This window comes from Chlorocebus sabaeus, chromosome 23 (genome assembly GCF_047675955.1).
Source record: "Chlorocebus sabaeus isolate Y175 chromosome 23, mChlSab1.0.hap1, whole genome shotgun sequence".
Classification (NCBI taxonomy): Eukaryota; Metazoa; Chordata; class Mammalia; order Primates; family Cercopithecidae; genus Chlorocebus; species Chlorocebus sabaeus.
Window position 1 is genome coordinate 6,203,269 of NC_132926.1, and position 8,295 is coordinate 6,211,563.

Sequence of the window (8,295 nt, forward strand, 5' to 3'; positions counted from 1 at the left end):
TTGTTGACCAATGCCTCGGCCTCCCGCCTCCCGCCCCCCTAACTCTTGCTTTTCCAAACCTGGTTACACATTTTTTCCCAGGCCAGGCCTCCAGGACCCCCGCCCTCTGCACTGCCCTGGATGCTGACAAACGCCCCCCAGTCCCCATCTTCTACTTCCTCCCGCCTCTGGCCCCAGAAGCTGAGCTCCACTGAGCCTCTGCCTCAGGAAAAATGGCCAGGGTGTGCTCTGGTTGGGAGAGCCTGGAGCATGGGGTAGGGATGGGGGGTTGGCGGGGAGTGTTATTCTCAGAGTTCTCTGGGTCGCAACTCCAGCAGTCCCAGATCTTGCATCCCTGCACAGCTCCCCTGCTGTCTTTGTGCAGCAAAAAGGGCAAAGCACAGGGACTGCAAAGCAGGTGCACCTGGTTAAAGGAGGAGCTGTGCGTGCACAGGTGAGTAGACCCAGGCTACTGGTAGCCTTCACCAGCACCACACCTGCTCCCACCTACCTCTGCCTGACAGCTTTGCTCCTACCCGCGCCCTGCTCTTACCCCTGCACGGTCCGTGGCCCACGCCCCACTCCTGCTCCTGTCCCGCCCGCACTCCTCTCCTGCATACCACCTGCGTGCTGCCCCTGCCCACTCCTGTCGCCCAGGGCTGAAGGGCTTCTCAAGCATCGCCAGAGTGGGCACCGAGACCGAGGAGGCGCTGAGAGTGAGGGCTGCGAGCACATTGTCACCTCTCACCTTGACCACAGTGTCCCTCGGGTCCACCAAGCCCTGGGCAGGCATGGGGCGACGGGCTGACCGCCGCACCCCGCCCCGGAGAGCTGCCGGCCAGAGCCATCGTCCTTTCTGCAGCGACACTGGTGGGCTCAGCAGCTGGGGGGCAGGGAGGGGGAATCAGGGTGACAAGTAATTACATTTATTTATTTTGAAACGGAGACTTACTGTGTCACCCTGGCTGGAGTACAGTGGCGCGATCTTGGCTCACTGCAAGCTCTGCCTCCTGGGTTCACGCCATTCTCTTGCCTCAGCCTCACGAGTAACTGGGACTACAGGCGCCCACCACCATGCCCGGCTAAGTTTTTGTATTTTTGGTAGATAACACGGGGTTTCACCGTGTTAGCCAGGATGGTGTCGATCTCCTGACCTTGTGATCTGCCTGCCTCAGCCTCCCAAAGTTCTGGGATTATAGGCGTGAGCCACCGCGCCTGGTCAAAATTATCCATTTTTCAGTGGGTGATTTGTGGCATTCAGCACCGTCACAGCCTTGCACAGGCATAGCCTCTGTGTAGTTCCAAGACATTTCCACGACCCCAAAAGGAAACCCCATCCCTATTAAACAGCTGCTCCCTGCTCCCCGCTTCCCCTGGCCCCTGGGTTCTGCCTCTGTGGCCTGGCCTCTTGTGGACATTTCATCTGGAGTTTTGTCTGGCTTCTGCCACTCAGCATAAGGTCTTCTGGGTTCCTCCACCCTGTGGAATGCGTCAGGCCCCCTTCCTGTGAGGGGTGAATAGTGTTCCATCGCCCGTTCATCTGGGGACGGACATGTGGGTGCCTTCCACCCTTTGGCGATTATGCAAAGTGCTGTCAGGGACATTTGCGTTACAAATAGCTGAGTCTCTGCTGTCAGTTCTCTTGGGTATGTACCTAGGCCCCACGTGTGAAATTGCTGGGTCATTGTTTTGTTTTTTGAGGAGCTGCCACGCTGTTTACTGCAGTGGTTGAACCGTGTTCCATTCCCAGCAGCAGTGCACGGGGGTCAGTGTTTATCACGTCCTCACCGCCCCGTGTTACTCTGGTGCGTGTCTAACTCTGGCCATCCAGTGGGTGCACAGTGCCATCTCGCTGTGGCTCTGGCTTGCCTTTCCCTGGTGACAGTGCTGCCGGGCATCTTTTCCTGGGCCTGCTGGCCAGTTGCATCTCACTGGAATGGCATCTCTTTGAGCCCTCTGCCCATTGTCTACATCTGGAAAACCCAACAGCCTGTCCCATTTTTAGTGTCCTGAGTTTAAGCATTTCTCTGCCCAAACCATCAAGCAGCTTCATCCAGAGGCGTCTTCATCAGTGCCTGAGCCCCAGGTCTGTTTTGAGGAGGGCGTGGGATCATCTGATTTCTCCTGTGGGCACTGAGTCACCACCATCCTCGGGAACCCTGGGAACATTGTCAGAAGACCTCCTTCCCCCAAACCTCAACTGTGCCTGGACCCCTTCCCCACCCACGGCAGAGGGCTGCATGTCATTTTAGGAGTGTTAGGAGACTTGGGTCCTGGTCACAATTTCACCATGAGTGTAAGAGGCGAGTGCTGGGCCTCCGTTTCCCTGCACAGAATGGCGGAGGGATGTCCGTGTTCTCCAGTGGGTGGCTCAGGCCAGGTGTTGGAGGAAGAGCCTCTAGGAAGAGAGGGCTGTGCCTTTGTGTGCAGGGATGGTGGCGCCCCTGAGGCCAGGGCTGGCTCCCATCTCTGCTCCTCCTCCCACTGCTCCTCCAGGCCACTCATCCTGGCTGGGGGCCCAGGAGGAGAGGTGTTTGCAGAGGCCCTGCACTGCACACTGGGTCCCCCACTCCCCATGTTGGGAAGAAGGAATTTAAGTCTGGAACTGAAAGTGCGCTGCCATGATGGTGACTATTGTCCTCATTGGGCACCAGGGAGGTAGCTGTTCTTGGCATTTATTGAGTGCCCAGTGTATGCACTAGGCTGTTCATGCATCTGCAGAGCCCAGGGTTTTCTTGATGGTTTGGCAGAGAGATGCTTAAACTCAGGGCACTGGGAACAGGACAGGCTGTCGGGTTTTTCAGATGGAAGCACTGGCTTGTAGATGAGTGCAGCTGGGCAGTGGAGCCGTGAGCTGAGGCAGCTGCTCCCAGAGTGAGGCTCCTGCGGAACATCCCGTCACTCCAGCCTGCCCCAGGCCTCTCCACACCTGCTCAGTGCCGGGCATCAGGCCATGGCGGATGGGCAACCTGATGCCTCGTTCTGCCCCTTCCTTTCATGTTTAGACACAGCCGGTGTCCAGCAGCATGTTCCAATCGAGGTCACCAGATGGACAGAACAGATTCTGTGGCAGTAAAGTACCAACATGTAAGCAGCACCTACCGCCATGCCAGGCAGGGGCTGAGTCACACGCCCCTAAACAAGGAATAAACTGTTCCGACTGCCACAGAGTTTCTTTTGCTCTAGCAGCTAAATCAGCACTATGGACAGTTGTAGCGCACCAGCAGACACTGAGTAACTGGCCCCCAAGCCCTGTTCCAGCAGCCGTAACTGCAGCTCCAACTGGACAGGAAACCGGTTTCAGTAACTCACTCCTGGGAAGAGAGCACCCGCCACGGGCTGGCTCTGGCCGGTTTACAGAGGCTGTGCACTTGTGTGCCTTCGTGTCCTGAAGGCCTTTTGAGGTACAGGGCCTAATTGTAATACATTTAAATATTAGGTCTCCACCCCATAGTGAACATGGGTCCTATGCTGCATGTGTGTGTGTTTGGTATGCATCAGGACCATCCTCATGAATATTCATAGCTCCTCCTGTAACCTGTGGGAGGTTTCTATTCAGCCAGCCTGTCCTGCGTAAAGCTCCTGCCCCAGCTCCCCCTCCTTCTGTGTTGATTGATGAGCCAAACACATTTAATCCTGGAGTTTGAGGTTATCAGAACTCTCCATTTAGAAAATCATCCTTTATGTATTTCCACACAATACATTGTTGAACATATAATGCTTCTTTTTTGTTCATCTCTGAGTCAATAGCTAGTCTTTCATGTATACATTCACACCAAATCTCTCAAGAACTCAAAGAGATTCAGAAATCAGTAAGTATGCAACTTAGTTGCATACAGAGAAAAACAGTAGATAATATAGCTGATAAGACAGTTTATACAATTACTATGAGTTATATTTTTAGAGATTGACTTTTAAAAATTAAATTTAGACCAGGCACAGTGGCTTACTCCTGTAATCCCAGCACTTTGGGAGGCCAAGGTTGGTGGGTCCCCTGAGGTCAGGAGTTCAAGACCAGCCTGGCCAACACTTCAAACCCATCTCTACTAAACATACAAAAATTAGCCAGGTGTGGTGGTGCATGCCTGTAGTTCCAGCTACTAGGGAGGCTGAGGCAGGAGAATCGCTTGAATCTGGGAGGCGGAGGTTGCAGCGAGCCAAGATCGCACCACTGGACTCCAGCACCACTGGGCGACAGAACGAGACTCTTGTCTCAGGAAAAAAAAAAAAATGACTTTATACTAAGGCATTTTATGCTTTCATCTGGAACAAATTTAAAATTGCCGAATACAGAAATTACTGATGACTCAGGAATAGTAAAATGGGTGGGGATAGTCTTTCAAATCCAGGAAGGAACCTCATTTTATTCTGAATGTGTTTTGACCCTCTTCACCCTGAAATTTTCACTATCGAATATATTTGGAAGGCGGGTCTTTTTTCCTCATTTAACGTTTATCTCATACACAGGGAATAGTACTGTGGGTGTGGGATTCAGATTTTGAAATGAAGCATGGACTCTGAGTGGCCGGTTGTCCTGTGAAAGTGCGCTGGTCTGGAGAGCGGCAGTTGGACCCCAGAGTGTGGCACGTGTTCCTGTGTTCATTTGAACATTCTCTGATGACCTGTCCCTGAGGTCATGTGATGATGCGTATCCTGTCTCCACCCCAACTGCCGCTGGGTTTCAACTGCCGGCTGGACCACTCACCAGAATGGGAGGCAGCCTCTGCTGCTGTGGTGAAGGTAGGCTCACTTCCGTCTTCTCACTGCAGCTTCTTCACACGGGCCACTTGTACTTAAAATGTCTTCCTGATTTATTTATTTTTTCCCCAACTCCAGTTTGTCTACAGGTTTACAAATTGGTTTTAGAGTTTTATGACTCAGTTTGCATTTTTGAGTCTATCAAGCTTTTGGCCTTACATATTTTCCTCTGTTTAGAAAAATGTTCTGTTTCCAAGGCCAGTTTTATACACACTTCCGTAGAATAGACCCAGAAGAAACACAGCAGCATTTCCTTCGTCACGTCAGGAGGTCTCGGTACCAACTACAGTGTGGGACGTTCCGTGAAAGGCAGATGACAGGCCAATGTCTTCTACATTGAGACGTGAAAATCTTAAATGTTGAAGCAGCTGGAATCCAGAGATTTTTAGAAAATAATCTGAGATTTTCTGATGGGAAACACAGTAGCCTAGTTAAGAGGTTTTGAGGGAATGTTTTAAATTAAAGACATTTTAAAAACAAATAAAATCAAGTGGATATACAAAGTTACAAAATAGAAAAAATTATTAGAGGTTATAAAAGGTTTATGAAAATCTTACTTTTTAGTCAAAACTGACTGGGGTAGATAGGTTTATTGATAAGGTCTTATTAAAATTAGCTACAATATTAAAAATACAGCAATACCAAACTAAAATTTTGGTTTAAAAATAAGCTTTTAAAATAGATAATTTGTTCTCAATGAAATTATAAGAGGTAATAATTTTTTATTCTGAAATCTGTTTTTTTGTTGTTGTTGTTAAACTTCTCAGATTTATGCCTCAGAGGTTCGAGTTTTACTGTCTCTTTACACCTAATTTACAGGCCCCACATCATCGCCTTCTGTTTCTTCTCCCCTGGAAAAGGCGCATCTTTCTACTTGGCTTGGGTGATAACTCTTTACATTTTCATCTCCATTTTCATCTCCATTTTCATCAGTTCCTTTGACCCGTGTCCCCCCCGCCCCCAGGTTCTAATTCTGCTGCTGTAGTACTAAAATGCTTATTTTAAAGGTCTGAAATACTAATGTTTGTCTCAGATGTAACATGATTTTGTACTCTTGGCCTTTTGCTATATCTTGTTTTAGGTGATCAGGAAACCTCCCCATGCTGTTAGTTAGAACCAGGTATCCCCCTGCTCAAGTTACTAGCACTTCTGTTTACATTTCTCTGTAATATAATATTCACTCATGACTGAACACACGCTGTGTCTTATTAAATTCGAGTACCCTTCTCATCAGGTGTGACTTCCAAGTTATTCAATAAGTTTCATTCAAATACGGCCCATTCTCAGGCAGGCCTTAGTTTGTCCTGCTCAGATAGTTGCTCAGATGATGGTCAGTGAGACAGTGGGGTCACAGATTTAATTCATTAAATCACTTAAACACCAGCCCTGAGGGCCACATTTTCAGTGAACTGCTCATGCAGGGTTGGTCACTGGAAGGGAAGTTGATTCTCGGCACAGCCATCAGGTGGCAGTTGGCTTAGAATGTTCTGAGTTCCGAGCCATCTTGGGGACCAAGCAGACCGTTGGTCCCTTGGGGTGGTCACGGTCATGGGGGTGCTCACCACCAGGCAGCTGGCAGTGTGAAGCTGCTGGGGAACGATGGCCAGACATTTGAATTTGTTCATCAGAGAGGCTTTGTTTGCAGGCAAGTGCCATATTTTAGGTGAAGAATGAAAATCTAGAGACAGAAGTTTTGCTTTGTTTGAATGATTTGAGCTCTTCTCTGGACTCAGCCACCTCCAGGCATCCACCTTCCTGAAGAGACCTGGGGCAGGAGGGTTGAGAAAGGGAGTGGAAAGAGCTCCTGGTTCAGGGTCCAGGCCATGCTTTAGAGGCCTCAGGGGTTCAGGGAGCTCTGTCCCCAGAAAACCATCTACATTCTTGTCCCAGATCCATCACTCCTGAGTGCTGTGACTCTGGGCAACTCGCTTCAAATCCCTCATTTCACTTCCCTGAGCTGTCAACTCTGGGTGGCAGCCCCTGCCCTGCCCATCTCTCCAGGCTGATGTGGGCATTACAGGAAATAACAGAAACTCTCATGAGCTCTAAAGCGTCGGGCCCGTGTGAAGGAGAAAGGAAATTTCATCCTCTACTGCCCTGGAGCCCCTCAAGTGCCTTCTCTATGTTAACCACTGTCACGGGCCTGGCTTATTCTTGTTTGTTTGTTTGTTTATTTATTTATTTATTTTGAGATGGAGTCTTGCTCTGTTGCCCAGGTTGGAGTGCAGTGGTGCCATCTCAGCTCACTGCAAGCCCTGCCTCCCGGGTTCACACCATTCTCCTGCCTCAGCCTCCCGAGTAGCTGGGACTACAGGTGCCCGCCACCTCGCCCGGCTAATTTTTTGTATTTTTAGTAGAGACAGGGTTTCACCATGTTAGCCAGGGTGGTCTCGATCTCCTGACCTCATGATCCACCGGCCTTGGCCTCCCAAAGTGCTGGGATTACAGGCATGAGTCACCACGCCTGGCCGGGCCTGGCTTATTCCTTCAGACATGTAATGATTGAACACTTTATGGCACTCAAGAAGCACCTAGTTTCTTCAGACTTTACCTCTATTTAATTACTTTTAGCCTTAGAACATAACATAGGGCTTTACGAACATTTCCACACTTGGAAGAGGGAACTGAGGCACAAAAGGGTCTATAGGACTTCTCAGTTCATGTAGCTTCCAAATAAGAACTTGAGCCCAGACCTTCGTGCACCAGTTCCCCGTGCGCTTGGTCACTCCCATCTGTTGCCTTTCTACCTTGCCTTATCTCAGTACAGGGATTTGCCTACGCAATTGGTCTTCACCATTTTAAGTGCATTACACAGTGCAAATTCTTCCTAACGCCCAACTCAGATTCACAAGGCTTATCTCTGCAGATGGTGACAGTGGACAATGGATCAAATGTTGAACCCAGTGGTTCCCTGCAAATTTTTTTTTTTTTTTTTTTTTGAGACGGAGTCTTGCTCTGTCACCCAGGCTGGAGTGCAGTGGCGTGTTCTCAGCTCACTGCAAGCTCCGCCTCCTGGGTTCACGCCATTTTCTTGCCTCAGCCTCCCGAGTAGCTGGGACTACAAGTGCCCGCCACCACGCCTGGCTAATTTTTTGTGTTTTTAGTAGAGACGGGGTTTCACGGTGTTAGCCAGGGTGGTCTTGACCTCCTGACCTCGTGATTCGCCCACCTCGGCCTCTCAAAGTGGTGGGGTTATAGGCATGAGCCACCGCGCCTGGCCGGTCTCCAGCCTTTTTGACACCAGGGACCAGTTTCATGGAAGATAATTTTTCAAAGGACCAGGGTGGGGGGGAAGGATGCTTTCAGGATGATTCTTGCACATTTATTGTGCACTTTATTATTATTATATTGTAATAATTAATGAAGTAATTCTGCAACTCACCGTAATGTAGAATCAATGGGAGCCCTGAGCTTGTTCTCCTGCAACTAGACAGTCCCATGTGGGGGTGATGGGAGACAGCGACCCATCATCAGGCATTAGATTCTCATAAAGTGCGTGCAGCCTGGATCCGAGGCCTGTACAGCTCACAGTAGGTGAGAATCCAACGCGGTGGCTTC